Here is a 23,716-nt window from a genome sequence, read left to right on the forward strand (position 1 = left end):
CACAGCACATCATGCCCAGGATGTAGAACTGGGGGCAGTTACCCAGGAGGGCTAGATCACTGCTCGGGTCGGGCTGGGTATCGGTCAGTGGGTGGTGATGAGTGGTTGTATTCTCTTCCCTTGTTATTTCCCTTATCATTATTACTATTGGTGGTAGCAGTAGTGGTTTGTGTTATACCTTAGTTACTGGACTGTTTTTATCTGAACCCGTGGGAGTTACATTCTTTTGATTATCCTCCCCATCCCTCTGGGAGCAGGGGGAGGAAGGGGAGGGAGTGAGTGAGCAGCTGCATGGTTCTGGATTACTGGCTGGGCTTAAACCACGACAATAAGAAATAAAAAAAAAAAAGAGAGAAAAAGAGAAAAAAAAAAAGGCACTTTTAAGGAAAAAAAAAACAAAACAAACCCTGAAATTCAGTCAATGAAGGTCAGGTCAACACAAATATAGAGAAAATATGCTGCTGAGTTTATACAGAGTATCCAAGTATCCAAGCTTTGAGATTGTTTTCAATGTCTTAAAAAAAAAAAATAATTGTATTTTCAAAGGATCCACACAATAGTTACAGACACTTCCATAGTTCCGTAGTTACAATGTTTAATCCCATCAGGAGGACCGCATGGTTTGCAACAAAAAAGAGCTTCGTAAAGTTGGTAAAACAACTGAAATAAAACTATTCTGTAAAACTAAATTTTTCACGATTTCACATGTGTGATTTGGGGAGCGGTTACCAATTTTATTCACTTCTACATTCACTAATAAACCTGAGTTCATCTACATGACATACTGGAAAGACAAATTTAAGTCTATTCCAGAAAATCTCACCTTGGAATTGAGCAGCCTTATCCAATTCATCCTTGAGATGGGGCTGAAGGATGTAGTGCACCCCACAGGCATCATGCATTTTAGAGAAAACACACATTCCTTTTACTTCTGTACCCTTGCCATGGTCTTCCAAGGAAACCAAGCATCAGACAAGTTTCCAAAAGATGTTTAATGACCTCAATTATTACTGTTTTTAAAAATAAATATTGACTCGAACATTTCTCCTCAGGACACTGGTCCAAGGCAATGCAACACAAGTGTGGGGATATAATACTGTAGGTCACAGACAAGGTTAAAAGCATAAGTGTAAGGAAGAAGAGGTGGGGAGAAAAAAAAGCAAGTATCAAGAGTCTGGCCAACCGCTCATAAAGAACAACTTTGCTCATGTATTTAGAGTCACTCTCGGGTAGAAATAGCAAAGCATTTGCATGAGAGCTGAGATGCGATTAATGAAGCTACTGTCTACCACAGAACCCCCGGAAGGAACCAGGGTTGAGATTCCTGGCAGGGTAACTCAGGATCTGCCAGAAGCTGCAGGATTCAGATGAATCAGACCCTCAAACAAATGTCCAAGTGGCAGAAAAAAAGAGAAAAATTCTGCAATGTGAATGCCACCCTGCTTGTGCAACTAACTACACTGAAATAAATTTTAATAGCCACAGGACATTTTAGTGGTGTTTTTTAAAAGCAGCTGTGAAGAGCAACATCTGTTTCCTAAAAATACAGCCCATCTCTTCAGCAGAGCTCTCCACCACTAGGTCACAAACCACTGTGCATACATTCAGTATCTATCCCTCAGCTCAAGAGACTGATAGTAGCAGACTTGTGGGAGGATACAACTTGCCCAATGCCAAACAAAATGACATGAAAAGGATACAAAACAAAGACACATGGGAAGTTATTATGAATAAAAAAAATTATTAGTGACTAAAATAATACAACTTATTGCTGCTAGCCTTATAGTCAACAGCCTTCTCTAGGAATTTTTAATTACAACCTTTCCTACAATGGAAATATGCAAACTGAGTCAATAAAATTACATAAGTAAGGAAAATACCAAATTTTCTTGCAAAATATTACTTTTTTATTACTAATGCACTTGTGTCACAGACCTTATCTACTTTCTTGAAAAAGCAAACAAATTAATATAGAGAAACAGAGTGCTTGCCTGCTTACTCAGAATAAGAATAAACAGCCCTCCTGGATATGAACCAAACCAAGCACTGCATCTGTGAAGGTATTACTGGCCCATATTCATAATATGAGGCACTGACTGGCCATGCAGAATAGACAAGAATAAATTATGTCCACATAGAACTGGAATTTTAGGTCTTCAGACTTAAAAAAAACCTCCACAGTATCACAGTAAAAGGTGCTTTATTTTGTGACATAATTTTGTGACACAGAATTACAACCATTAGGTAGGTTACACTATTATAAAATAATTCCAATATAATATGTTTATCTCCCTGAAATTGTCTTTGTAGATAGTCTCCTAGTAAAATATTTTTTGCAATAAAGTAATTTAGCAGGAGACAAATTGCTTTGCTCCCGTTACAGTTTCTTCTTTACCTATTTTATTTTTGCCTTGACAACGTATTTTAAAGGCAGTAAAGCAGAAAGCAGTAAAAGAAGCAGCAATGAAGGAAGAGACACACAAAGTGATCCTTAATGGATCGTCAGCTCATGAAGGCAATTCACAAGCTGGAGCAAAATTAGTTCTATGCACAAAAGAAATCAATACTCATTATAGCATCCTTCCTGCTACACTGCAATTTATCAGCTAAGGAGAATACTGTCACATTTCATAGGCCTCAGAAAACTAGCTGCTCACAGAAGCAGTATTTATTCTCTGCAAGTTTCACCCCAGCTGAATTGGAACCATGTACAGCACTCGCTGGCTGACTCCTCAAAGAACAAGGCAGCTTCTTAGCAACCAACACCAAGGAGGTGCCTCTATAATCTGCGCTGGAGAGCCACACGTGACGCAAAACACCCCTGGAGTGCTGTCTACCACTTTTACTGCTGCTAATGTCCGTTTAGTTACCTGATCAGTAGTTACACAAGTAAATATACCATAACTTTAATTAACTTAAAACTAGGTACATATTAAAAGAATCTGAAGTTTGCACCATGCAATGTGTTTTAAAGATCCTAAGGTCCTTTTCAACCCTAATCATTCTATGATTCTATGATTAAAGACAGCCAGTAAAACAGGAAACAGTTCCTTAAAAAATAAATAAATAAATAAACAAGGGACCATTCATATATTTACATTTATGAATCTAAACATTTTGGAAGTTGGAAAGAACAGTAAGAATTTTGCCCTGGGCAACACTCATAGTAATAATAACACTACTACATCTAGCCTTGAAATGAGTAAATACTTCCCAAGTCCTAAAATTTGTCCTCACTTACTCACAAGCCTGAAACTTTTCAAATGCAATTCAGCTTCAGAGGCATATAGCCCTGCAAACCTATTAATGTGGCTGGAATAAATAAGACTACAGAACTGAGCAATACAAAGGTCACAAACTCACCGTTTACCTAATGGAGAATATTCCTGCATTTCAGATTATCTGAAGTCCTTTAATGAAACATAATGGCACTAAATACAATAACCTCCCCATTAAAGAAGGGCTCACATCAATTCACTGCTGTAAGAAGCATCCTCAGTGCAGGCTTCGGTGGGGTGCAAGTGGTGCCAGTGATTTGCAGTGATGCAAATCAGGACTGAGAGGGCAGATACCATTTTCCTGGAAAGCAATGAATGATGCTGAACCACCTGCTCTTCCATGGGGCAGACCAGAAGTTTGTTCAAAATTGTGGATAAGTGTTTTGAGATTGGTTTTGAGTTGCTCAGAGGTCGAACTATAAGTTTTCAATTGATAACTTGAAATCTTGCTCCTGGGAAGTTTTAGGGTGCCTGTTCCCCTTCCTCCAAACTGCATGGACAGTATTTAAGACACTTTTGGCACAGGCACAATAACTACATTGTCCATTTCACTGATAGCTTCATAGGAAAAAGTAGCATGAAGAAAAGAACTGAAATGGAAAGAGAAGCACACCATTCTGTTTCATCCAGCTCCTCTATGCACACAAAGCAGCCTGGATATTTGTCAGACATTAAAATATGGGCAGTAATGACAAGATCAGCTCTTGAAGACCTGCTCACTTCCCCAGAAAGGTAACATTTACTGCTTCTTCTGAAAATAATACAATCAACTCAAAGGTAATCACTCAAAACCACAGTCATTTTGTGCTTCCCAATGCCAGCCATAAAATTCCACAGCCAAAAACTCCAATCTTAATTGTAAATATCCGTGACAGTATAACAAAACCACTCTTTCAATTGTGTATTGTCATTGGCACACAGGAAATCCCATAAAATATATATATATAAAAAAAAAAGAACAACTACCAAACCCACTCAAATGCATTTTCAGAAAAAAAAGCCTTTTTTTTTTTTTTTATCTTTCTCCTCCTTTTTATTAGCAACAGCAGTACCAAACCATGATTCAGAACTGAGGAGTAATAGTGAAGCTATATGTTTTAAAGCCTTTCCCCTAACCGAACAGGCATATTCCACAGCAGATGTTCTTTTACCAACAGCTTGCCTCCCTTTCGCTAAGAATGGGGAGATTTTGGTAAGAAGATTTAAGAAACTCCTACAGTTGAGCAAATCAGAAAAGGAAAAAACTCTCGGGAAGATGCTGAATACTATTCTGGTAATCCTGGCCATTTGTTTTTTTAGAAGATGTCCCAATAATTACAATGGAACTTTACTAAGAGTAAAATTTTAGTTCATGCAGGTAAGAGACTAAAATCCAGGTCCCATCAGCAAACAGTTCTCAAACTGAAAACCAAACAAGTCTACCACAAAATCTTCTGTTGAACTTCTACCATCTAAATAGACTTGGAGCACCACACATTAACATCAGGAAGGCCGTAGGAATTAAATAGTATGTGAGAGTGAATGTGAGAGCATGAGAAAGACGGAGGGCATATGAAAGATATTGCCTCTTCAAATTAAGAGGGAAAATCATAGAATAGTTTGTGTTGGAAGGGACCTTCAAAGGTAATCTAGTCCAGCCCCCGTGCAATTAGCAGGGACATCTTCAACTAGATCAGGTTGCTTATAACCACATTCAGCCTGGCCTGGAATGTCTCCAGGGATGGGGCATCCACCACCTCTCTGGGCAACCTGCACCAGTGCTTTACCAGCCTCATTATAAACAATTTTGTCCTCACATCCAGCCTGAATCTCCCCTCTTTTCGTTTAAAACCATCACCCCCATCCTGCTGCATTTTCCCATCTTTCTTATAGGCCCCTTTTAAGTACTGAAAGGCTGCAATAACGTCTCCCTTGAGGCTTCTCTTCTCCGGGCAAAGCAATCCCAACCCTCTCAGCCTTCCTTCATAGGAGAGGTGCTCCATTCCTCTGATCATTTTTGTGGTCCTCCTCTGCATTGTCTCCAATAGGTCCATGCCTTTCTTATACTGAGGACTCCAGAAATGGACACAGGACTGCAGGTGGGGTCTCATCAGAGCAGAACAGAGGAGTAGAATCACCTCCCTTGACCTTTGGCCAAGCTCCTTTGGATGCAGCCCTAGGTACAACTGGCCACCTGGGCTGCAAGTACACATTGTCAACTCATGTTCAATATCTCATCCACCAGTAAAAAAACACTTGAATAAACATCATGAACATGGTTATGTTTTTTTTTTCTTAAGAAGCTTCCATATAAAAATGCAGCAGACTGACATCTTTTCCTAAATTATCAGTTTAGCATCACTTCGACATATACAGACTCCTGGAAGATTTGTTCGGCAAAATAGTTTGACCTAATACACACATACCTAAGAATTTAGTGCAAAGGGGAAAAAAAGACCACTGACTATCAGAAGTTGCCACAGGCAGCAGCAGATGCTACTGAGCTATGCTGCAGAGAGAGAGTTATGAAAACACCTAGAGAGCCCCAGACACAGAACTGCTAACCCCATTAAAGGGAAAAAAATAAAAACACAATTAAAACATCAGTGTTAATAGATATTAAGTTTCAAAAATAGATGGTGAACACAAAACCCTGAAAAAAATAAAGGGACTTTACAGAGGAACTTGCTGGAGCTTTGGATTTATTTCTAAAAGACTTACCCTAAGAGCAATAGGATCATAGAATCATAGAATCATAGAATAGTTTGGGTTGGAAAGGACCTTAAGATCATCTAGTTCCGACCCCCCTGCCATGGGCAGGGACACCTCACACTAAACCATAAGAAACCAGACATTGAGCCATTGACCACAACTCTTTGCGTGCGGCCATCCAGCCAGTTCTTTATCCACCGAGTATTCCATCCATCAAATTGATGTCTCTCCAATTTAGAGACAAGGATGTCATGTGGGACAGTGTCGAATGCTTTACACAAGTCCACGTAGATGACATCAACTGCTCTACCCCTGTCCATCAGTTCTGTAGCTCAATCATAGAAGGCCACCAGATTGGTCAGGCAGGATTTCCCCTTAGTGAAGCCATGCTAGCTGTCACCAAGCACCTTGTTGTTTTTCATGTGCATGCCTTCCAGGAGAATCTGCTCCAAGATTTTGCCAGGCACAGAGATGAGACTGACTGGTCTGTAGTTCCCTGGGTCACCCATTTTCCCCTTCTTGAAAATGGGGGTTATATTTCCGTTTTTCCAGTTGTCGGGAACTTCACCTGACTGCCATGATTTCTCAAATATGATGGCCAGTGGCTTAGCAACTTCATTCACCAGCTCCTTCAGGACCTGCAGATGGATCTCATCAGGACCCATGGACTTGTGCACGTTCAGATTTTTAAGATGGTCTCGAACCAGTTCCTCTCCTACAGTGGGCACAAGGTCTTCATTCTCATAGTCCCTGTATCTGCCTTCCAAGACTTGGGTGGTGTGGTCAGAGCCTTTGCAGTGAAGACTGAGGCAAAGAAGTCATTCAGAACCTCAGCCTTCTCCAAATCCTGTGTAGCCAGTTCTCCCGAGAGCTTCCTGAGGGGGTCTATGTTTTCCCTTGTCTGTTTCTTATTTGCTATGTACCTGTAGAATCCCTTCCTGTTATCCTTAATACCACTAGCCAAGTTTAATTCTAACTGGGCCTTACCTTTCCTAACCTGGTCCCTAGCTTCCCGGACAACATCTCTGTATTCTTCCCAGGCCGCCTGTCCTTGCTTCCACTTATTATAAGCCTCTTTTTTCATTTGAATTTTCCTCAGGAGCTCCTTATCCATCGAAGGAGGACGAATATCCAAGGATGAACAAGAGACATTCATTATGAATATGCTGTTACCAGTTTAAATAGTGGCCTTTGGACTTAGAAACAGTTGGACTTGGAAATATTTCTCTGCACATCTCAAGTTTCTAAGGGACCTTTCAGTTCCAGAGCACTGGGTGGAAGGCTTGGCCAGAGCCATCCATACTCAGTAATAACTGCTTGTAAACCTATTTTTATGAAGATCTGTTCATTATTTGGCGCTTCCTACCTACTGCTGGTAAGTCTCCATACAAACAATGAAAAAAATTAATTGGCTGATTAGGGAAAAAAAAGACTTTCCCTTCACAAGTCAGTAGTTTTAGAATAACATTAAACCACCCATGCACCTCTTCACCCTTTCCCCACTAACCTCTACCACTCCCACCTTTAAACCACTGCATCCCGGAAATACATCTTAACCCATACCATCTGCACACAACGCCACTGCCGATATATAAAACTCACAGGAAAAAAAAACAAAATTTAGCACACACACTATTTCTATTGTTCACAGTGCATCAGACAGTCTGAAGGTCACCGCTAAGGACTTACAGCAGCAGAAAATTAAATGTTAAAATGTTATATAACCATTGGATGAGCAGAGACGTTTTTCTGTCTGATTTATTTTCATTAGGAAAAAAGAAAGTCACATTTAGCAGGAAGAATAAATACCTTAGTCATTTCAATGTAACTGTAGCTTACTGACAGTCCTGGCTTAAAAGCAATGAGGAAGTTTTCCTCCCAGCATTACTATATTTTTAAAGGGCTTGACACATACGAAATAAGGCTGACAGAATACATGTACCAATATGTTGGTAGGCTGACAGAAATACATGTATTTGTGCAAATAGTTTAGTGGACCTAAACGAAGGAACTGAATTTTAGAAGTTGAGCAGGAAACCTGCACATATTTAAATAACAGACATATACATACATATACACCTAGATATATTTTATATACACACAAGCACACACAGAGTACGTACAGATAAATGATAATCAATGGCCAATGTATGTGGCTATTGGACTGAAAAAATATGCTGTAATTCTCTCTGTAATTACAACCAGGAATGGATAACTCATCCTTACTTAGTACAAGATTTTCGGCAGTCACTTAAAGGCTATTTAAATGATTTTTAATAGAAATAGCCGCATCACCTACTAGTAGCCAATTATGTTACATACTTTTAGAGATAATACTAATTCTGCTGATGTGTGCATGTATGTATTTATTTATTTATTGACTTCAATATCACTATTATTCCATCTTCAGCACCAAGTCTGGTAAATGCAGTACATAGTCTCAATATTTTGAGGCCAAAACCTGTTCAATGCGCCCATGTAATATATAGGTTTTGTCAGACATACCTACAGGCTGACAGTTCAGAAGAATTTCTACCTTGAAAAAAACATAAATTTTATTAGAAATAAGTTGGGCCTCTCACCAAGACATGCAGAGATTAATTAGTTTACCTGTATTACTACATTTTTTCCTGTGTTTGCACTACATTCTTCTCAATAACATTCTAGCCAGATGCTTTAGTTCTACTAGGTCAGACTTCTTCCTGGCTCTTTGCCACAAACACAATGTATATGTACAAAAATCAGAACTTGATATACGGAAATATGAAATTACTTGTCTCCTCTCTGTGACAGACCTATACCAGAAGTCACCATTTCAGGCCAATGACATACACAGCCATGTACATCGGAAGAAGATGTACAAGTACCAAACCAAGACCACAGACAGCAAGTGTAGCGCTGCCTTTCCAAAACTGGAAAAAGAACAGTAGGTTACTTTCCCTCTGGTTATCAGGAGGCTTAGTAGAGCCTCATCACTCAAAAGATACCCGTCTTCCGTCTACAGACACTCCAAGCATACTTTACATGTGAACTTTCAGACTGTCACTCATTTTCACTCCTTTATCAACCTTATTTACTTCCACTGCATGACCAAACCTATCAGCTGAGAAAACATCAGGGGTAATTATGAAGTTTCCAAAAGGAATTATCACAGATTATAACAAAATTGTCACCTTAATGGGATTTGTCACACTATATTTCAAGTTAAAACATTAGATCTACAGAGGATAACAGTTACTGTAAAATATAAGGACCCAAACCTGAAGCAGTCATTAGGTACCTAATGAACTCTATCAATTCACATGTAAATCCCACGCAGAATGCTCAGGAGCCTGGGTTTGCATGCTTAAGACAGAAAGCACATGTTGCAAAATACTTCACGCAAGTCTTTTTTTTTCTTATGCAATTATTTAAATTATTTAAATAATATTATAGAAGTTTTTCTTGTAGCAAGTCATCTACCACACTGTAAAGGCCTGTAATCTGCTCTTGGCTCTTTTTGGGGAAACGACATCTCCTTTTCTCCATTAAAATCAGTTCTAGAAAGATCAAAATAGTGGGTTAATCTCAAATAAATACTTTATCAGTCTAACAGAATGCTAACCCTGGCTAAAAATAGTAATGAAAAAATATGTATGCAACACTCTTGCATATATTATATACACCATATAATACCCTGGCTCTTTCTCAGTGAGGTTTGGGACTTAAGCAAGAGGAATGACTGAGCATCTGGATAGCTTTAGAGCCTACAGTACATTAACCATCTACCAGGTTCCTGCCACATTTGATCTAAACATTCAATGCAAGGAAGCCCACAGCTGTCACCAAGAGGATTTTGTATCCCTGAAAACAATATGGGGGCAGGAGGGCTAAAATAAATTTTTAATGCCTGTAACCCCGTTCCAACCACAGGTTATAGTGAGAAAATCACCTTTTTGACATCAGGAAACCAAAAAGGTAGGGAAAGGGCCAACTTAAACACAGAGGTGTCATCAGTGGATAAGCAAACATGGCTAATTTACTACATGTATAGTTACAAAATGCTTTTCAAAATGTGTATGAGAACACTAGAGGCGAAGATGCAGACAGGAGCATCAGTTGGCAACACGTTTCTTCTTTAACCTTTTTTCCTCTTCATACACACCAACCCAAGCAGTTAACAGCTGCTACTTAATCCAAATCAGAAGACGCATACAACTGAGTTTGTCTCTAAAGAAACCACACGAAGGCAATCGTAATCAATTGCTAATCTCCTCAAGAATGCCAAATACATAACACTTGTGATATGAGACTGGAGCTCAGACAACCTATGATTGCTAACTGCTGCCCCAGTGTGGTGTGTGTTTTAACAGAAGTAACTGGATTTCCAAGAAAAAAAAATGATCCTGCTTAACACTTTTCTCATTTTCCTTTACTCTGTCAGGTTTTCCTTTAAATCTCTACATAACTAATAGTGTGCTTACTGAAGATTGTTACATGTCAGACTTCCTCTGTACTGGAAGAGAAAGACCCAAACATACATTACTTTTATTTCCCAGGTCAAATGTTCATTAATTTTATCTTAGGCATGTCAAGCCAGATACATAGCCAGCTTTACATCTTTATTATAATTATTAAAATAATTATTAAAATTATTAACATTGTAAGCATGTAAGTTATGGACATAAAACTAGAGTAATTATGGATCTCTAACACAAAAATCTTTCCCAGTTCCCAGAAAAATCTGCATATCTTATGACTTCATCACATCCGTTAGTTGGCTACATACAGATGAAGATAAACTGAGAAAAAAAGAGCCTTCAAGGACAAAGCTCCTACTTCCAATCTTCCAAAAAATTAACCCTCTACTTTACTCCCTTACATATTCTGTAAACTAACAATGGCACCACAGATCCTATCCAGAGCAGACAACCAAGGCTCCATTCACATGTGTTTAGGGATGCTACCAGGTTGCTTCAGGAGCTCAAGCCTGGGTTAGGTCAGATACAAAAGCATATCTGAAATGGAGTTTATGCTGGATTTGTGCTGTTGACAAGACAGACAACAGCAGCTCTAGCTTAACGCTAACATAGACAGGCTACATGTGATTCAGGGTAAAGTCTACTGGCTGAGACACCCTTTCGTATTCAAATAAAGAGCAAGATCCGTGCTACATCCAAATATTTTTCTAAGTTTGGCAGTGAACTCAAAGGAAGGGTACATAAATTGGAAAGAAAAAGAGAGCTGTGCCATACTCCACCCAACAACAGCAAAATTCTGGATTTTGTTTATTTGCCGAAGTTGATTTTCCTATACCTATATTCTCCTGGACTGGAAATGTCTACCTTCTGGTCTATTATTCATCCCTACTGGGCTCCAAAGAAACTGCATTTAAATAGACACATCAACACTCAGAAAGACCATGCGTGTAGTCAAACCAGAAGGATTAGTGATTCTCTACAGGTGAATTCTGTGAGGTGTCTATACATTCTAGATATGTGAATGTCTACACATTCATTATGTCTATATGTTAATTATTTAGGAATAAAAGATGGGAATGTAAAACACAAATATCTATTTTAAATTTCTCTGTTGTGGATGAATGGAACGATGTTCATGTAGCAGGTTTCCTGGAATACTTTAAACTTGCTAAGTAGATTTCTAAGATTGCGTGGTTTCCAGGCTGATTTCTTTGTAAACTGTCAATAAGTTATAAATGTAAACTATTCACTATTATCTTAGCAATACCTAATGATTACACTTCCATCCTTAGCAGACCTCAACAAAATCATTGCGATTTTATCTGTATTTCTCTTATTAGGCTTATTCCCAAGGGAATGTACGATGGTAGAAGTTGCAAAACCAGATTTTTTAAATAGGAGCAAAGTAATAACCTTCTTGACTAAACTACTGTGCCTGGAAAAACTCTAGATAGAATAATCTATCCTTGTAATTACTGAGGGATATAGGGGGAGGGAAAAAAGATAGTGCCATAATTTTAAGCTAATTTATATAAACACTATGTGCCCTAAACTCCACATAGTTTTTTTATTTAAAGCATACACAAAGCAGAAGGAGAAAACAAACAAAACCAACCAACCATGGGAGTGACCTGTGAACACCAAAACTGGCCAAAACAAGTGAAAATCCCCAGCAGAAGGGAAAAGCAGAGCTCACCCTCTGACAAGCCTCCCTGCACTCACAGGAAAAAAGGAAAATTCTCCAATGCTCCAGCTGACAAGCTCTCGTGCTTCTCACTACTATCCTCTGGAAACATAACATGTAATGGACCATGGTGGGTTTTGGTTGTTTGGGCCTTTTTGGCGTTCTTTTTTTTGTTTTTGTTTGTTTGTTTGTTTTGTTTGAGGGAAAAGGGAGAGGTATTGGTTTTTGGTGTTTTATATAATTACTTTTGATTCTTCTACCCCTAAAAAACACTGACCTGTGTTCCCATGGGACTATAGATGTGAGCACCTGGGCTGGAGATGTGTCAAGAGTTAGGGACCAAACTGATACAGAACACGAACATCTTCCCTTTCAACTCTAATAAACAGTGAAATCACAGTTTAGAAACTAAGTACAATAATAATGATTTTATTACAGCTTTGCAGCTTTTAAATCATCATGGGAAACAGAAAATTTCTGTTTGTTTTTCATACTGACCTGCCTGCTTGTGGGCTCTATTGCTCTTCCATCCAGCCAGGAAGACAAATATTTTGCAGCACTTCACAGAGCAAGAGGAAGCTCTGTCTCCTCTGCATGCACTTACTGCATAAACCCCAGGCAACTCTGCAGATTATGTGCCCAGAGCTGCTGCTCAGGTTCTGTGAATTTCCATTATCTCAAATAAATTCCTGGTATTTAAATTTGTAAGAGAGGAAGATGCAAAGAAAATTAAGCTGCAGTCTGTTTCTTAAATATATCCTGTACCTTCCATGTATCTGCATGCCCTAACCAAAATTTGTAGTCAAGAAGACTAAAGTCCATTCAATTGGTAGAAAAGCTTATCTTTTATATTGAGAATTATCTCAAATTATTGAAAAAAAAACCCTATATAAAGAAATCTCATAAGATATTTGCATCTTTGAAATGAAAGAGGAGAGCAGGAGAGAAGAGGGCAGCAGGGAAGAAAATACTTATTGTATATTTTTTCCAAAGTAAGATCATCAAAAAATACAAAGCAACCAACTTGAGTACTTTTCCTCTAATTATCTCCTCTACCACCCCACCCCCCTGCTTTTCAACCTAAACATCAAACAGATGTATTCAAGATACATGCTAATGTTACTTTATTTCAATTACAGGACATTCCTAGGGGAATCACAAAAGTACAAAAAATACCCTACTTTTAATAAACGACTTTTTGGCAAAGAAAATCAGATCAGCTCAAGGTTTCACCAATGTCATGCAACAAAGATGCTGCAACACCCTCCCATCCTGCCTGGGAGTCATCTGATTCCTGCTCTTGCCTGCCAGGACATGGCTAATGGTTATTTCCAGGCTTTGGCTTCCTATTCCTGTACCCAGCTGTGCTGAACTGCTCTTGTCCTTATGCTCTCTTTGAGTAGGAGCCAAATAATCCTGCTCAGATGTACCTGGCAAAAGCGAGTCCAGCCACGAATCTTTTTCCATCAAAATCTAAAACTAGAAACAGAAAAGGTGAAAAAAGCCCCAAGCCCCAGGTTTTCAGAACACCTAAACCAAGTTGCAAAAAAAGGGATGAGTAGTCATACTTTTATTCAGTTATTCTGAAATATAAAGCATTACCCATGGCTTCACACTGGAAATGTGGATTTATGCCCCACACAATATTTACTGAAGCCAAAAGGACTTAAGAGTTGGGTTTTGAGTTTGGTTTAGCTGTTTTTAAAGAATGAGCAAGACCTGCAATTATAGCTCATGTGACATTCTCAAAACTCAATATTTTTCCCTCCTCTATCTGCATTATTGGTTCATAAGTGACTGTTTTTAGCTACGCCACTATTAAACTTCAAGTTCAGGTCAAAATCTGCATATTATTCTTTTACCTTATACCATCTATTTGAAAATTAGCTCCACCACACTTCTTTACAACTGAGAAAATCCATTATATATTTCCCCTTAACTTTACCAACACAGATAATATTATTGAGCAAATGAACAACAGTAAATGTTGGAGGTAAAATAAGGAAGGTAGTTGGTAGGGATTTTAAAAATACCACTACATGCCCATATATTCAACTCAGTTTTTATTGAACAATTTCTAGGTGGGCAAAATGCCAGCTGAACAGAAGGACCCAGCACAAGCTGGTAGCAGTCACCCCATTTAGGGCTATTACGTCCAGTTGTTAAGGAGACATGTCAGCTCAGGTTATAGATCCGTAACAACAGGAAAATACACTACCAACCTAGCTACCTTGTAATCTAGAACATACACAAGTGAAAAGATAAGTGACCTGCCTGTATCTCATTTCATTGGAACATGGTATAATTTAAACTCTGTGCAAAATACTTTATATACCCAGAGCACACTCGGCCACTTACTGCTTTTCTTTGAAAAAGTCAGGAATCTACAGATATATTAGACTTCCTCATTTTCACAAATATAAATCTCTTATGTATAAAACATGAATATTCTAACAATTATTGTAGCCTTTTATATACAACTCAGCTTTATATACATCTCAGCTGCACCAGTAGTGAGCAATGATGTTCCAAAAGTTCATGTAGTACACATTTCATCTCTACTGAAAAAAATTGCACATATTTTACATAATCAGGCAAAAAAATTCTCATACATTTAACACTGCACAAAAGGAGCTCCAACATTAAGCTCAACAGGCATTTTGCCACCAGCCTGGATGAGAAGCCTTTGCTGTTCAGGTTACAAAAGTGAGGAGACTCTCAGAAACAGTATTGCACAGCAGAAAGGTAATACTCACTCCTTTGGCCACATCAGGAGCTCTGCAGACAAGAGAGTTTTGGCCTTGTCCCACCGCAGGGGACTGCCATATTACCAGCACAAGACACAGCAAGAGCAAACAAGCTTTCCAGACATCCTGAGATGTCCACCAGAGTCCCCATCACAGAGAGACAGAACAGAACAGAACAGAACTGTCTCCAATTTATATTTTTTTAAATCCTTAAGCTAGATCAGTTTTCCCCCATGCTCTTTCAGCGGTCTGGATCTAAGCAAGGTGACTAGGGAAGGCTGAGCAGAAGCACTAAGTTATTTTGACACAGTGATATAGGACCAACTGCTTAAGAGATGCAAGAGGGTAACTGCTGCACTGGTGCCAAGCTACTCTTCCATATATGAAGCATGGCACTTGATTTTACTTCATTACTGAACTTCTGCAGCAAATTCTGCCTGGTGTCAGATGAGAGTATATAAGGTTTTAACTATTTTTAAATAACTTTTCCAAATATTGTACCTTGTTTTCCTGGCCTGGTTGACAAAATCCTAAATTGAAAGAAACTAGAATTAAATGTACATGATGCAAAAATCACCAGTTTTGTTTTGTGAAATATAAAGGATAAGCTACTTAAAGATGCAATCATTGAGAGAAAAAATGGAGAATGTGTGGGGGGAGATAGCAAAGGTATAGCTTATTCCACTGATACTCTTACTCCCAAAGAAGACATAAAGGAGCAATCCAAGGGGAAAACAGATGGAGGGACTGTGAGAGACTGACCTGAAATCAGATTCCACTGTTCATTGTCTCAAAGATTGCTATGAGAAGTTGAGATGGGATTCCACCAATCCATTGCCTCAAAGACTGGTGTGAGAAGCTGAGACAGGATTCCACTGACCATTGTCTCAGAGATGGGCAGGAGTTGTTGAGACAAGACTCCAATACTCATTGCCTAAGAGATGGGTGGGAAGAGCTGAGATAAGACTCTTCTGTCCATTATCTTGAGGACTGGGGTCTGCCCATTATCCCAAGAACTGTTGCAGACACCTACAGTTGAAGAGCTAGCTGCAAGACAAGCAAAACTGGTCCACCAGGAGCATGTAGTACATGACATGAAGAGCAGAGGTACTCCCCCCAACTCATTATAAATGAGGGAAAAGGTAATCACCAAAAGAGACATTGCCATGAGGACCACTCCATGAGGACTACTCCATGAGGACTACTCCATGAAGGACACACCCCATAGGGTACCTTCAAGGGGACAACTCCATAAGTGCACCTTCAAAAGGACACTCACCTCTGACAACTGGGGATACTCTGCTCTGATAATGACTACAAACTCTGAAGGACTTTCACCACCTCCGATACTGACTATGGACCCTGGAGGGCTCCCACCAACAATGACGACAGATCCCTGGGACACTGCTGGATCCACGGTGTTGACTGTCTCTCTCTCTCTGCACTCTGAATCCTTGCTTCTTTTCAATTTTTTTTCCAATTTGTCATATTGCTATTTCCTTAATTACAATAATTTCCATTTTTATAATAATTGTCCTTTCATAATAAACCGACAGATCGATTACCGTTGGCCTCGTTTGCATCTTAATCGCACTCTTGGGATCACAAAAGAAACAGGGTCTGTCAGTGAGGTTTTCTCCAATCAGACACTGACAGGGACATGGCACTGATTCAGCCCTGTAACACTCAGAAAGAGCTTGAACTTTTCTTGTAATCTTAGTTTGTTGGTTTTTACTTAAATGGTATCTTCACTGATTTTAATGATGAGCAGACCAATTAATTTCAAGGGACACATGAATATTCTGCTGGAGAAAATTAATAAAAACAGTAAAAACATGGGCTTTCATAAACATAGCATTAACCTCCCCTATACTTTTATCTCTCACCTGAAAAAAAAAAACTGAATATAATTCTAGTAAATGTTTGACGGAAGTGAGTATATGAGCAGATGTGTCTGCATTAGTACTTCAGTTCCCAAAGACTGTGCCTCTGGACATCCCAACCACTCTCATTTACTGTGATGTGACACACACTATGGAGAAGTCCTGGAGCACACAGGTGAAACTGCAAGATGTACTCAAGGACTTTCCTAATGCATTTCTTTACTAATGGATTTTTAGTCCACCACAGGAGATCAGAGCTAGGAGGCAGAAAAAGCCCTCAAGTCCACCCAATGCACACACTGGAGTTTTGATGCTCTTGCTCTAAAGACGTGCTTTACTTCTGTCTCCTTACTTGGTAAAACAAACATGGCCAGCCACATGGGGAAGAAATTTTGTGAGCATCTGTGCAAGAGGGGATGTTTGCATGCAAGCAAATGATACACAAATTGGAAATACTGTCTTCTTGCCTTGCTTTATCACCTCATACACTGCAAATGAAACAGTCTAACTGTAATATCTAATTACACTTTCATATTTTATATTAAAATGATGATTATGGAAATAGCTCAATCTACATTATATGCAGACATATGGCTTAACCTGTATTTTGGTAGCCCAGGGTGGGGAGTTTCATTTTCTCCAGAAGTGATCTGGTTCACCTGTCCCATCACCACCATGCATATCACACCCATGCATGGTGAAGGAGCAAAGGCAGTTCACATCACAACTACAGCATCTCCCTCAAACGAATTATAAGGCAGGCACTGGCAAAACTAACTTTACAGAATTTAAGCCACTTCAGTGCATCTCCTAAGGCTCAAATGGGCAAGGCCAGCTTCTCACTAGGTTGCGTGTTTCAGCTGGCCTCACTCCTGCCCTTAACCATGAGCAGTGTAAGGTGATTCAACCTAGCTTAGACTAGGAGGAAGGAAGCTAAGCCGAACTGATTTACTCATTGTTTCTTAGGCCAAAGCATGCTCAAATTACACAGGGTAATGTTTCTAAGCCATGGTAATGTGATCATTCCTGTACCCATTATCTAGGTGTTCCTGCTCCGGTAGGGGGATTGGACTAGATGATCTTTCGAGGTCCCTTCCAATCTCTAGCATACTGTGATACTGTGATACCCCCTTGATTGATTTAAACATTCTCCGGTTATTGCTGTACGAGTTATAAGTAGCTCTCTTCTAATTCCTACTCATTGGCGTGATCACAGAAGGCCATGTGGAGATGGGTAGAAATGTGAGCAATGTTCAGGCTATTCAGCAGGTCAGATATACATAAAATACCCAAACGCATGTATATATTAAACAGTAACATCAGAAAAAACACATGATTCAGGTTACAAAGCAGATAAAGCAAACCATACAAGATCTCTCATTCACAGTGTATTAGTGGAAAAGCAGGACATGATCCTATTTTAAAAGCTGTCACCTACTGACAACTTGTAATATATGGCTACAAACATTGAAAATGAATGAGACAGATACTTTTCTTCGGGAAGAATGAGATGAGAACAAGTGGCACATGTCTTGGTCTCAACACGTAAAACTTAAAAAGTCTAATAAAAAAATGCTTCCTAGACTAACAACAAAAGTTTGACAGAGGACTGAAAGCGTGTATGAACTTACCATGGGATTAATTTCATTTACCTCTGAAACGCAGGCAACACTAAAGGAAAGTCTATCGCATACATGAGGACATTAAATATAACAGTGAAAATTAACATTTAATATAGGTTAAACAAGCAAAACATAGAATCATAGAATCATAGAATAGTTAGGGTTGGAAAGGACCTTAAGATCATGAAGTTCCAACCCGCCCTGCCTTGGGCAGGGACACCTCACACTAAACCATGTCACCCAAGGCTCTGTCCAACCTGGCCTTGAACACTGCCAGGGATGGAGCATTCACAACTTCCCTGGGCAACCCATTCCAATGCCTCACCACCCTTACAGTAAAAAAACTTCCTCCTTATATCCAATTTAAACTTCCCCTGTTTAAGTTTGAACCTGTTACCCCTTGTCCTGTCACTACAACCCCTAATGAAGAGTCCCTTTTCAGCATCCTTATAGCCCCCCTTCAGATACTGGAAGGCTGCTATAAGGTCTCCACGCAGCCTTCTCTTCTCCAGGCTGAACAGCCCCAACTTTCTCAGCCTATCTTCATATGGGAGGTGCTCCAGCCCCCTGATCGTCCTCGTGGCTCTCATCTGGACTTGTTCCGACAGTTCCATGTCCTTTTCATGTTCAGGATACCAGAACTGCACACAATGCTCCAAGTGAGGTCTCATGAGAGCAGAGTAGAGGGGCAGGATCACCTCCTTTGACCTGCTGATCACACTCCTTTTGATGCAGCCCAGGATATGGTTGGCCTTCTGGGCTGCGAGCGCACACTGCTGGCTGATGTTAAGTTTCTCATTGATCAACACCCTCAAGTCCTTCTCCGCAGGGCTGCTCTGAGTCTCTTCTCTGCCTAACCTGTAGGAGTGCCATGTTCAAGTGCTAGAGAGACTCATGAGCCCTGCCTGCCCAGCAACTTGGACCCAATAAGTTATTACTCTAACATGCTTAATGCAGTGCAATGAAGTCAGTTCTCTTCTGACACCTGACACCTTTAAACAATTAATATTCTTCAGTACAAGCTGTATTTCCAGGTAGGAAATAGATCTGAGTATAAAATAATGAAGAGATGTTTTTCCCATCAATCTGTTGAGACATTATAACATTAAAAGACAGTAATGTCATTGCATGGGAGCCACTCAGCTTTTCCCTAAATGATACTGGTCAAATCAAAAAGATTTCAGGAAGTTGCCTTTTCAGGCTTTGAGTGGCACTAAATATTTTTGAAGATGTTACCTCCTCACTGGCTGTTTCATTAAGTGGCCTTTTTTAACAAGATCACTGCTTTCCAGCCATTTAGCTTTTATACACACTCCAAACACCAGTCTGACCAATGGTGTGTAGAGGTGCCTGATTCCTTATGGATCCATGCACATCCACAGATCAGCAAGCAAACAAGTGTGCATGAACAGGTCACACTTAATTATTACCATCCATAGGTTTATCAGGGTATTTGATTATTATGTCATCTGGAGAGACTGTTCTTGTGGGAGATGAGCTGGAGAAAGCTGAAGGAAAACTACACAAGACAGCTTCAAAGAGGTCTGACAGTTCAGGGGAGTTACAAAATTCACCATCTTGTTTTAAACATTCCTCTATGCCTTTCAAAAAAAAAAAAAACGTTTCAGCCATGTGAAGTTTTCAGTATATGCTTTTTTGATATTTTCTTGACTTTCTGACTCTATGTAGCTCACAAGAACAACAGAAGGAACAATTGACAACATAGGTTGTTACATACCTGAGCAAAGCTACATGGTGCCACAGGTCCTTGAGTTCTGCTCAAGAAATGGCAAGAGGGTCCCAGACTTCTCTGGAAAATCCATCTTTCTGCCAGTATGAACAGCTTCCAGCAGTTCCCCAGCTACCAGCAGTTGAGCCCACCTCAGCATTTCTAGTAATGCTGTTGAAACAATCTATATGCTTTGTGACCAGCCAAGTCCCCTTCCACTTCTTCAACCCCTCCCCATTTCTCCAAAATCATTTCTTCACTACTTCTTCACATCTTTTTTTGTTATGAACAACAGCTCAGGTCTTTATTTTCCAGACCTGAGTTGAATTCACATCAGATTAAGTGTTCATTATCATGATGGACAATTTTAAAACAACAGACTTCAGTTTTACCATTATCTCCTTGTCTAAGAAGGCCATAACAACACTATTACAAGAAAAAATTACAAGAATTCTCGTTGTTTTCGTGTGGTTACACCCTCCTTGACCATGTCTACCCAAATACAGCCTTCATCATAATATAAAAGCAATGGTGCCCCCAAAACCACATTTTATAGACGTACACTTATGTGTGTGCATGCACATACTCACCCTGGTGTCCTAGTTTGGCTTTATCAAAAGAAATAATAGTAATTACCACATGCAGAGAATGTAGTAATTACTACAGAGAATTCTGAATTCTGTCTAGTCAGGCTTTATGAAGATTTTTCTCACTTGCAACTGCTCACAATAACAAATGCGGAGCATTGCAAGCACAAAAAGGGAGAAGCATAAACCACTTTCATCATTTTCTCACTTGCAATAACTGAAACACAAGTGTCGTATTTTTCCAATCAGCTAAATGCCAGCTGCAACAGCGTCATTAAATCTGTACCAGTTCTACCAAAGTAACGAGCAAAGCAATTAAGACTGTATTAGAGACCTTATCCTTACAACATAATCAAAAATGCTTCTTTGCTTCTAAAAAAAAAAAATAAAAAAAATTCAAAACAAAAGCTCAGAGCTTGAATTCTCATTTTCTGATTGACCTGTTAAACTAATTCTAAAATGGCAGCTGATTTTGAAAAATAATTTGCAAAGATTTGGGATATGAAATGGAACAAAGCTCAAAAAATACAAAAAAGAAAGCAAGCTGCATTAGCAAGGTTTAGGCAGAAAGGAAAAATATGGAAAAAAGAGCACACGAGAAAGAAAAGAAAAGCAGGAACATGGGACAGTGTTGTGGTTTAAGCCCAGTCGGCAACTCAGCCACACAGCCCTTGCTCACTACCTCCCCCTATTCCCCCGCCTCCTGGAGGAATGGGAGGGAGAATCAAAAAAATGTAACTTCCACGTGTTGATAAGAACAATCCAGTAGCTAAGGTATAACACAAACCACTACTGCTACCACCAAAAACAATAATGATAAGGGAAATAACAAGGGAAGAGAACACAACTGCTCACCACCTGCTGACCAATACCCCGCCCGCCCAAGCAGTGATCTAGCCCTTCCGGGTAACTGCCCCCAGTTCTACATCCTGGGCATGACGCTCTGTGGTATGGAATACTTCTTTGGCTAGTTTGAGTCAGGTGTCCTGTCTCTGCTTCCTCCCGGCTTCCCCTCCTCCCTGGCAGAGCATGAGACTGAGAAAGTCCTTGGTCAGAGTAAACATTCTGACCAGCAACTAAAAACATCGGTGTTATCAGTGTTGTTCCCAGGCTGAAAGTCAAACCCACAGCACTACATCAGCTACTGAGAAGGAGAAAATTGACTGCTACTGCTGAACCTAGAACAGACAGACATTAAAAAGGACAGAGCTTGTAACAGAGAATTGCATTTAGCAAATCATCATTTCAATTACAAGTACTGTAGTCATAGGTAGTCCCCACCCCCTACCCCCAAATGATGGATATAAAAGAAATGGAACAGGGGGATAGGAAAATGCAGCAAGAAACAAAGTACTATAGTTTAATGCATGGTCGGGGAAAAAAAAAAAAAAAAAGGTGTTGGGTAATGTCAAGGAAAATAATCACCAAATCTGTTTATTTTCTTCAAGTATTTCTCAAATCCAAAGATTTGTTATGAAAATGATTGCTCATCAGACAATCCTAGCATCCCAAGATTTTATTTCATGTTTTCAAGTGTTCAAGCACACATATTAACTTGTCAATGTGGCACTAGGAATTTTTATGATGTTTTCTTGCCTTCCTTTCATTGCCAAATTCAGTACTTAAGCCAGAGTGGAAACAAGGCAGCCATGTAACCCCGTTTCCCAGCACAGGGGAGGAGGGACAGCAGGACAGCTCAGTCACTACAAAGCAAATCAACATCTAATCACAGCAAGTTCCATCCTGCGCTCCTCTGCAGTGATGAAGGGTGAAAGAGACCAGACAAATGTAAGAGCTAATCTTGTTATGAGACTGTTGACAATAATGGGTATTTCTGCAGCTTAGCAGTCTAGGGCATCACTGGGAAATGGATGTTGCAAAAGCAGTATGGTGCTTCAGACTAAATAAGTGCCCACATTGATGGCTCTCATGTTTTGTTACAAGTAAAAATTAACATGGGGTACTGGTGACTAGTATTTGCCTGATGTGAAGCTCAACTTCATTCAGTTTTTGTCTGTCATTTTAAAAACTCAGTCTATGAAGAAATGATGCAAGAACCTGAAATTGCTGTAAATGATAAGTGATGATAATACCAATCTAGTGAGGATGGTAAAACTGAGAAAATGTAATTGTACAACTGTCTAAGAACCAGCAGTGAGACACAAGTTCAACACAATTCAGGTATTTCCAAATACTTTCAGGGAAAGGAACAAATATGATGATTTTTACTGAAAGAAAACCTCAGTGGATTCAGATCATCCCACTAAGCAGAAAAAGCACTTAAGAAGAGTCAACTGAAGTGGACAGGGAGGGCAAAGAGCAGTGACGGAAAATGGACGTATCCACTGAGGTGAGGTTTGCACAGAGCAAGACAGCAGAAAAATGCTACCCAAGCTGGGCAAATTTTCCACAGATGGGGAGGAGAAAAAAAATAAAACCAACCACCAAACATGGGATAAAAATAAGACAAATATCAAAAGACAAAGAGGTCAGAAATAAAAATTATGTCTTGAGTATGAAATATTCCTACACAGTTCACTTCTGCTCTTTCACAAGGAAAAGAAAAAATATATACTCACACATCTACAAATTTAAGCAATTAATAGTGCAGAAGGAAATAAATGTCAGGTCCTGGCAAGCATCACATTACTCTCATAAAATACAAATGAGTCTGTCTTGCAAGTGTTAGAATTGGAAATTTATCAAAGCACCTTCCTGAGATATTTGATGTATTGGAGGCAATGGAAAAGTCATATCACAACTAAGACTCCTTGAAACCAAGAACTACCCATGGCCAAAAACTGCATTTGCAGCAAGGAGTTTTGAGGAGGGGAGGAGGGAATTAAGGAAGTGATAAGAATAGGATGAAGTGAGCTATCTCAATGATGCTAGGGAGACTATGTATAGAATAAGCACATGCCACTATAAATACAGACTGCACAATCCACCCCCAAGCATCTACACATCAAGGAACCTCTAGAAACATCCAAAGAATTCTAATTTCACCTTTTATATGGACTACTGGGAACCCTTTT

The 23,716-nt window shown here is 39.5% G+C and overlaps 1 protein-coding gene across 3 annotated transcripts in view; it reads right to left on the reverse strand.

Annotated features, from left to right (window-relative positions):
* The window catches only part of ZNF804A (zinc finger protein 804A), a 165,740-nt gene that overhangs the window by 130,850 nt on the left and 11,174 nt on the right, over positions 1-23,716 (reverse strand). The gene's annotated exons all lie outside the window — the stretch shown is intronic.

This window comes from Pezoporus wallicus, unplaced genomic scaffold (genome assembly GCF_028554395.1).
Source record: "Pezoporus wallicus isolate ANWC-B61680 ecotype Strahan unplaced genomic scaffold, APGP_CSIRO_Pwel_v1 contig_6564, whole genome shotgun sequence".
In the NCBI taxonomy this organism is placed as follows: domain Eukaryota; kingdom Metazoa; phylum Chordata; class Aves; order Psittaciformes; family Psittacidae; genus Pezoporus; species Pezoporus wallicus.